Genomic DNA, 9,575 nt, shown 5'->3' on the forward strand with positions numbered 1-9,575 from the left:
TTGATTGCTTTTCTTCCTCTCTCTCTAAAATATATCCCGAATCTTCCCTGCTTTGACCCTTCATTAGACTCCCCAGGGAGATAACACTCTGCTGTTCGAAAACCTCAATCAGATCAAGTCACTTCCTTGTTTAATACCCTCCAAAGGCTGCCCATTGCATTTAGAACACTTTCCAACCTCCTACCCCCTTAAATTTCCAGGCTTACCCTATTTTGCTTTTCATTGTGCTTCAGCCTTCCCACCTCCTTTCTGTCTCTTGGATTCACCAAGGTCATTCTCACAGTAGGATATGTTTTCTTTTTCTTTTTGACGGTTTTTTTCTTCTAGCAGAAAGTCAGCTCAAGAAAATATCCTAGCCTTAGAGAGCTCTTCCTTGGACAACCGAGCTGAACGATTATGTCCATGACTGTTTTCTTCCCTTGTTTGTTGAGAAGCAGGCCACTCTCTCCAGGAGAATTTTGGCTCCAGAGGACAGGACTTGCTTTGTCTTAGCCAGTGCTGCAAACTCAGTGCCTAGGAAAGTGCTTTGAATATAGTAGTTGCTCAATAAATATTTGTCAAATTGATGAACAATGAATGAAAAGAATGGGAGTGAGGATGGCTTGAATAATGGGTAGAGCTTATGTTTTATCCAATAAATGAATTAAATTGTGGAATAAATCATGTGGATTTTTTAAAAAATTATGTTCTGTTTTCAACAGTTAACCAAGTTGTTTTCTTTGCATACCAGCTTACTGATGGTGGGTAGGTGGACTAAAAAGCCTTTTGTGTTGCAGGGGAAAACAAGTTTGAGATTTAAAAGAAAAAAAAAAAAGGTCTTAGCTAATCCATAGGGTGGGTGAGAGCTCAGCCAGAATGCTCTTTGGAATCCAGGCAATTCAGTGACAGTAACACTCACAGTACGTGTTGGGGAGGTCAGATGAGATGAGTTTGTGACATGTGCAATCACTCCTGATGTGTTTGATTTTTTGACACTGTTTCATGGTGACATTTGAATTTGAATGGGAAATGACCTCCTTGTTCACAGTTTCTTTCCTAGTCAGTACAGGATCGCTCCTTCAACAAACACCAGTACGTTTTATTCAGTATACTTCTCCAGTGTCTTAACAGATGAAGTTAATGAATTTATTTTCTTGTAGAGATAGTGATTTCAGGACAAGGAAGAGGTTTGTAGGAGCTGTTTATTTTTACTTTTTAAAAAAGAATACTTCCTGGCAGATAAGCAAGTAAATAAGCCAGCAGTCTCAACAGCTTTCCTGGAAGGAGTCAGCCGGTGCAGGTATGGGAGAATTCCTTCGGCCAGCCTTAGCTTCCCCGGGCTTTTCTCACACTTGTGTTGGCACAGTTGGTGGCGTTCATTATTAGTGGTGTGTCCTACAAGCCATTCACTCATGGAATATGGCCTTGGGAGAGGAATCTTCATGTGAAAATAAAATTGTCATTGTTTTTTATCGGCTCGAGAGGCATCTCACATCATGAAAGAACATCCTTAAACAGACCTCAGTTCTGAAGAAGAGAAGGAAAGGTGAGTGGGGAGGGAGAGAGAGAGAGAGAGAGAGAGAGAGAGAGAGAGAGCGAGCGAGCGAGAGAGAGAGAGAGAGAGAGAGGTGCCCTCCATGGAATCACCCTGGAGCTGAGAAGTTAAGGGTTTGCTTTGTGCGGTGCGAGTCGCCTTGCCAGTCTCAAGCTGGCACTGTGGGCTTGCTGTAGCTGCTGCTCCTGAGCTGAGAAAGGAGACGCTTCGCTTCAGTTTTACTGCTCAGCCTCACCATGCGTCTCAATATGTTTTTGATTTTTGTATTTTAAAAATAAGGTGAATGATCTCAAAAGGAAATCATTGCAGGCAATTTTATTCTTTGTGTTTTCTAACGGACAATTAAAAAGCAATCCTGGTCCTATTCCAGAGATTTTCTCATTTCTTAGTACAACTGCAATTTAGGCACATATAATAGTGCAATGATATTATTAGATATTATCATGTTTATCTTATTCATGAAAATATGTGACACACCTTATTTGTATTCTTTTTGGAGGAAATGTCCTGGAATGGGTTTTGTCCTGGTTCCTTTTTGCGCCTCTCATAAGGTGTGTGTTAGAATTTGAGTTCCTAGGAATAAGAATAGCATTTCTTTCTTTTTTTCTCCAGGAAAGCATAATGATTTTGAGCTTTGAGGAGTTTCAATGGGCTATTGTTGCTTGTTTTTTTTTTTTTTCCACAGTGTTCTAGCCTACTAAATCCCACTGTGACACACTCTCTACCTCCAATGGCAAATATTTGTATTTCAAATTAAATAAAACTATAATAAATTTTCTTCTGAAAAATTTTTGGAATTTTGCTTTTTCATGATCTATGAGGTAATTGGAGATACCCCAGACTATCACAAAACTGGGGCTGGGAATCACTGCTTTAATGATTAGCACTTTGTAAGCCTTCAGAAAATATTAAAACCAGGATAGATTGTCTAATTTCTAGTGGGTGGATTCACTTTAGTGTAATGTAATGTGTTAACAAATGTGCAGAGAGGAGGTTGTGGATCCAGAAAGATGGCTTTTGCAGAAGGCTTTTATACAAATTAATTCAAAGAATAACAGGAACAGTTGTGTATTAGGGCAGAAGAAATAAGGTGACTCAGTTAAATGATAGAGAAATCTCCAGGAAAAAAATTGTCTTACATCAACCCAATACTAACAATAAAATTCTCATTACGGAAATCAATAATCCTGCAATAAATGCATAATAACTTCAAAAAGGGAATCTTTTATTAAGTATTTTTTATATGATTGTCTATGCACCAAATATTGAAATCAAATACTGCTTTCCTCTACTTTAAGAATGATGAAGTTCTCTTCTATGTCTCCCTAAAGAGAATCTTAAATGAGAAGGACCAAGAGAGTAATTTGCAAATAAATTCACCTACTGAATTTGTGCCTGAACTTACTATATTTACCTAATTCATTTTTGGCTTTTGCTTAGCTCTAGCCATGGCAACTTTCTGAGAAATTAATGCTAAGTTCTATTGGATTCCTGGAACATTTGTACATGGCAGTGATGAATATGTAAGGGTAGGGCAAGCCCCAGGGTTTGGGTCCCACTCAGAAGGGGGTCTAGGCAATGGCTGAGGAACCATTGTGTGGTCTAATTGGTACGGCTAGCCTATTGCCATTTCATGGATCCAGGAAAACAGTTTGGTCTCTTTCCACATTCAGAGTTGAGCCCAACATACTAGTAGTCCTGGACTGAGAGTGTTCAGGATCCATTAATTTGATGCTAAAACCTGGATCACCTTTGTGGCTTTTGGAGATGGATTAAGGATATGTTTGTAGTGTTCACAGATATACGATTTGTATACTACAATGGTGAACAGGTAGACTGAGAAAGGACACATGGCCCTGAAAATGCTTCTGTTTTGTCTTTTAGCATGGATGTCTGGTTTAGGCTTCCTGAGTTTTTTTCCCTGGTGTTCTGCAGAGAAATTTGCATTCCAAAAGATAGGCCAGGCTGCCTTCCTGCTTCTGAAACCTCTAGAAGGTGTTCTGATATAATAGGTGTTTCCCCAGCTTTTTCTTGGGTGAATCCTCCATCCACCTGGTTAATACAGGTTGTATCTGGTTAATGCTCCAATAGTCTTGCATATATTTTTCTTTTAACTTTTTTGAGGAATAAGGGTCCCTACTTTCTTTAAGAGAGGTTATCTGTTACACTTCAATAAAGCTGAGAGAGAGCGAGAGCGAGAGAGCGAGAGAGAGAGAGAGAGAGAGAGAGAATATGTAACATTATTTTGAAGATGATCCTTTCATTTTTAACCTTTCGTTCTCTTTACCCTTTACCACCTAGATCTACAGATACAAACACAGGTGAAGAACCACTCTATCTCTGCAATGATGCTGAGTTCCTGAAGGTCCCTGTCCCTGTACACTTGTCTCATTTTTTTTCTTACTGTACTTACATTTTTATTCATGTGGTTTATCTCTTAACTGTCTTATTTTTCTATTTGTATCTCACAATTTAGGATTTGCTTGGAGTGTAAAATATGTTTCAAACTTGAGAGTGAACAAAACTAGGTAGCTTCATGAATAACACCCCTCCTTTTTTTATTCCAGAATTATTTAGAAGGGGAAGAATGGAACTTTTCAGATCAGTCCCATCTGCTTTGAGCTGGTTAGACTTTCAGTCTGGCCCAGTTCACTGGCATCAGATGCCAGTAGTACCAAGGTCTGGGTCTGATCCTCCCTTGGGCTGGTTTGCTGCATATTTTCCCAACAGGTTGTATGGAGATTCAGGGCAGTCATTATAGAAATGCTTGTCTTAAAGGAGATTGGTGAACACATGAATGACTAGGTGACAAATCCAGCCCCATTCTTGGATAAACAAAGCCTATGCCCCACCATCATTTTTGCAGTGCTCCTGGAAATGAGAACTTGTTCCTCAACCTCCCTGCATCTCTGTTTCCTCATACGTAGAGCGAAGATTAGATTTGCTCCCTTTCTACCTTACCAGGATCTGTGAAGATTAGATAATGGCTGTAAAGTCCTTATACAGAGGTATAAACATTATCATAAACAAGGAGATTAGTCAACAAATACAAAGAATATTTCAAGGACCCCCCAAAAGTGTATTGCCTAATAACTTTGGAATCAGTAGCAGTAGTTTGCAGTCTAATCCATTCTGAGTTTAGCTTCACTGCAAAAAGCTAGGTGTGACTATTTAACCTTTTTGTTTATTTGTCAGGTAAAAAAACTGTTTGATAGTGAACATTTTTATTAATAAAAACAAAGTGGGCTTTGAATCTGAAACAGGTTTTATTTGAAAAGAAGGTGAAGGCGAAGGTCTCTAGGAACATATGTGCCACTGAGGAATATTTGCATACATTTGATCTGCAAGCACGCTTCAGTGATTTTCACAGTATACCTTGGAGTTTAAGTTGTAGCAAAGAGCCATTGCCATCACTCAGCACCGTAGTTCGTTCTCTCTCCAGCTTTATTATGGCGCACAGCAACAACTTCATTTTTAGCATTAAAAAAAAAAAATCCTCTTCACTTAATTCAGACAGTGACCTGCAGGCCTCCTTCTGACTGAAGGAGCCATTCAGAATACTTCCAGACAAAAGCAGGGCTTTTTCCTAGCAACCAGATCAAAGCCAAATCTCCCAGAATAGCTCCCTCCCAGGTTTCCTTTGGCGCATAGGTTCACAATGATTCTCAGGCTCGTGGTATCCAGTTCAGACTACTCTTTCAAACTGCAATGGAAAGGAAAACTCCTGAGGAATTTTCGCAGACTCTGAGAACTGGCGGGCATGGCAAAAGCACTTAATCTCGGGAGAACACGGTGGTCATTTGGAGCATCCCTAACTTTGTTATCGCCTGCATCTGCATGTACGTTCTGTCGGACTCCCACAGAATGAAGTCTCTGTTTCCTTTCTGCCAGTACCTAATATCAGCTATGCCCAGGAGCCGGCTGATGAAGACTTCCTGTTTGTTTTGAGTCACTGTTAGAGTGATAAATATACTTTAGCTTTCTGCTTAGAGAGGAAAGAAACCAGCTGTCCTGAACGAAAGAGAAAAATGCAGAAATTCCACTGAATGGCCCTGTTATCGTGGAGTTTCAAGGGCAGCATCAAAATGAAAACTATCAGCCTGGACAAAGTAAATAATTTCCATATTAAAGCATCTTGCTGCATGCATAGACCTGTGTTGTTTGTCTTTAATCATTTAGGCGAAAGATGAATTTTTCACTCTTCTAAGACTAACTCAGCAATGTTTAGAAATTTAAAAAAAATGTAAACTTACACTACAGAGCAATGGTGAGCTATATAAATAAACAATTATAGTTGTGGTTTTTTGATCTGACCACAAGCTTTTAATGCCACTTTTGCATGAACATAAATGCTTCTGGATAAACAATAATGTTTACATTATCAGTGGCATCCACTGTTGTATTGAGTCATTTACATACATGATTATTTGGATATAGAGTAACCTAAGAACAAAAAGAATCCTATAAAATTATTAAAACAAGGATAACAGGAAATCCTTTATAGCTTAAATAGCACTTCTTAAACAAAGCTGTGAAGTTTTTATGTTTTTGATCTTGTTTTTGTCCCTTTATTCTCAGTAGGTTTTGGATTTGATGACTAGAGTGTCCTTTGGAATTTGTATTTTAATTCTGATCTGGAGGACAGTGCATTTAGGAAGCCTTGCTGATCTGACTGTCTTGACCACTGCAATCTGGCTTGTCTTTTGTTTTAAAGCCCAGTTTATACTTGACTTCCAGTAGTTATGAATTGGAAAAGATGACAACATCGTACATGTACTGGGAGTGGGTATGAATTGCTTATTTCCTCCCAAAAGCTATGGTATCTTAAAACAATTTCTAACAGTAAAAGAAGAAGTATTTACTAATATCTACAGTAAGTCTCTTTGTCCAGGGTAAAGAAAATGTTTAATAAACAAATTCAAAATAAAGTTAGCTTTAACACTTTTATACTATCAAATTAGTGAGCAGATACAGTCAAGATGGTGTGCATTGGTCTTATCACAATGTATCTGATTGCATTTGTAAATTGAGACTTGAAAATGCCCTTGAATTGTTGTATTTAAAGAAGGTTCCCCAACATGTCAGTGTCAGTGGTTGGAACATCAACACAATAGCTTCCTGGGTGAAAGAATTACAGTGCTAAAGGCTTGATGGAGACTGGCTCCTTATCATTTAAAAGCTCACTTTAGAAAAAAATTCATGTGATGTTGGCAACTTATAAAGGAAGACAGGCATTTAGAAATGTTTAGCACATTAGTTAAAACAAAGCCAAATATACTAAATATTGTTTTTACTTTATAAATATGTTGTGATGTGTGTTTTTTTTTTTTAATATTCTCACTTTACTGACCCAAGGAAGTTGAGAAGAAAGCATTTTTAAATATGATGGAGGATGGAAAGCTTAAAATACTGAACAGTATATTTTCTGTCAAAATGGAGATCTGTATGTATATGAACTTAAAAAGAATAGAATCAGAGTGGATGGTATTAGGAGGAGAGAGGGAAAAACAAGAAGCCAGGATTTTTTTGTGGGTAGGGAAGAAGGGTATAAAACAAATTTATGAGAAAAAATTATGCCAGGGGACAGTTTTAGTGGGTATATCAGCCTCTGTACTTTAAAAGAAGAGGTTGAAGTTTGACAGAAATACATGAGTTAGTGGTTTAGGTGAGGGTTGTTTGTTTTTGTTGTTTTTTTTTTTTTTTGTAAAATCTATAATTTAAAATAAATTGGAACTCTAATTGGGTGGAACCTATCACTTACCAAGTATAAAAAGGCGTGAAGAAACCGCCCTTTACCTTTTCCAGTGCTATTGAATGTCAAATATCTTGTGCTGAAGTGAAACTATTATGGTCAAATTGGTGTTGCCTATGTTAAGTCACCATTCTTCTCAGCACTAGTACTTCCTTAGATTGTTGAAAACTCGCTTTGGTTGTGTTTACACATTTGTGATCCAGCCTTAAGGAATGAAAAATCTGTAGGGATTCCACTCATGGATAACCAGTACCATTTCCTCATGACTGAGTAAGAACATGAGAATCACGTCTTATATTTTCATATTGCATGACAATTTACAAAATGCTTTCATTTGCAACATCTCGCATGGTCCTTGGTTGTATCTGGTTCTGGTTGTGAGAGCAGTAACAGTGTGTCTTCTGTCCTGTGCCAGTGGTGATGACTCCAGCACCATGGTTCCTTTGAAGGGGACAGAAATATCCCTCATGCTGTCAAACATTTCAGAAGCATCTTCTTATGAAATAGATGCTTCAAACCTGTGTTTTCAAGCATAGGAACTTGTAGCAAAGTGAAATGAAAGTATGTAATGTAGTTAACCCCGTATCTCCTGGAACTTATTGTAACACCACACGCCTGATTCCAGGAGTCTGGGACAATTCTATTGAAGAAGGTGAAGAATAGGCACGGGGTATAAGAATTATGGGAATCCATTTGCTATCTGAATAAAGTTTTTTTTAAAAACGATAATTAGAAGAAATGGGGGTCATAAGGGGGGATGTTTTTCACACCTGTCTTCACACTTCTGAGGTGATAAGTCCAGCCCTCACAAAGTACAATGGCAGGTTTCACACCAAACCCACCCAGGCATATTCCTATAGTCTCCTAACTCATTTATTCTTTGAGAATAAAGAGGCAACAAGATCTCTTGCACAAACCAGTGGCTTAGAGATGTTTCTGCCATCTTTGTTTTGCCCTCCTGTCTTCCAGATGTCTGCTATCTTTTGCATATCATGTATGGATCTCCAGGGCAATGTACTAGGTTTCCAATAACTTTGGCTCTACATCAACAGTCTTCCTAGTCTTGATCTTAATACTCAGTGAATTAGACACCTGAGTTTATGATATTACCAACTGGGCTCATACAGTTTCTATATGTCTTAGATTATCTTGGCCAACTTTTATATTCTACTTCAGTCATGCATTGACATAAAGATAATTTATTTCTCATCATCTCTTATTTGTCAAAATGGTCTATCTCTCTGATCATAGCCTAGAGTCACAGAATATTGTAACTGGAATTAACTTCAGAGACCATGTAGGGCAATGTCTAACAACCAACTAACAGACCTCTTGATTTATCAACCTTCAGACCTGATCTTCACCATTTTTCTCCAGCTCAGTAAACACTCATCTTATGTAGGTAGGTGTTGAAAAGAAAAATTCCAGGGCCTATCCTGGACTCCTTATTGCCTTTACCACCCTGTATACAATCCATTAGTAGTACAATCTTACCTTTTTGCTCTCCTGACTATATCCAAACTTTACTGAGAGCCACCATCACCTCTTGCTTTGATATGATAAGAGCCTGAAATTTATCTCCTTGCTGCATATTCTCTCGTATTTCCCTGTGTTATTTTCTATATATTATTTTCTGAGACCTTGTTTATTGATTTGCCTTTTTTTGTGTGATTTTCTGGCTCTGCTACCCCTCACTAGGCTGTAAGTTCCAGGGGAGTGGAGACATTGGGTATAGTGTACACTCTGTAGCACATGTAATTGTGCCTGCGACATCTTACACTTTCAATGAATGTTTGTTGAACAAATTAATCCCCTCCTACACAGACTGGAAATATGGTTCACAAACAAACAGATTTCTCTTAGGCTTTCAAGATTAGTTAGTAAATCTACAACTACAGCTCAGGTCTCTTGTCTCAGTCTAAAGCCCTTGTCATTGGACCATACTGTGGTTACTGCAGTTCTTACCGCATAAGACCTTACTATATACACGTCAGGAATGCAATCCTCCTTGCTCCTGGCTTGTAATGTGGGGATGGCTGGAAAAGTGAGTGAAACTCATTATAAGATCAGTAACTAAGTGGCTGGCCAATGTCCAACACAGACCTATTGCACCAAACTCTACTCTTCAACAAAGTTTTAGCATACCATCTAGTGCAGGTAATTAGCTGTAAAGGCCAGTACAGACTTTAGCTTTCTGGATGATCATTCAATACCATTTTAGCTGTAATGTCACCTTCAGATATAGAACCATTTAATTTTTAAAGCATTCTTCGCTTTGTCTCTGAGAAG

General features: G+C 38.3%; 1 pseudogene; it reads left to right on the forward strand.

The window, feature by feature from the left end:
• The window catches only part of LOC105083376 (small ribosomal subunit protein uS12-like), a 74,385-nt pseudogene extending 67,479 nt beyond the window's left edge, over nucleotides 1-6,906 (forward strand).
• The last annotated feature ends 2,669 nt before the right edge of the window (nucleotides 6,907-9,575 follow it).

The sequence above is a fragment of the Camelus bactrianus genome, chromosome 5 (genome assembly GCF_048773025.1).
Source record: "Camelus bactrianus isolate YW-2024 breed Bactrian camel chromosome 5, ASM4877302v1, whole genome shotgun sequence".
NCBI classification, from domain to species: Eukaryota; Metazoa; Chordata; class Mammalia; order Artiodactyla; family Camelidae; genus Camelus; species Camelus bactrianus.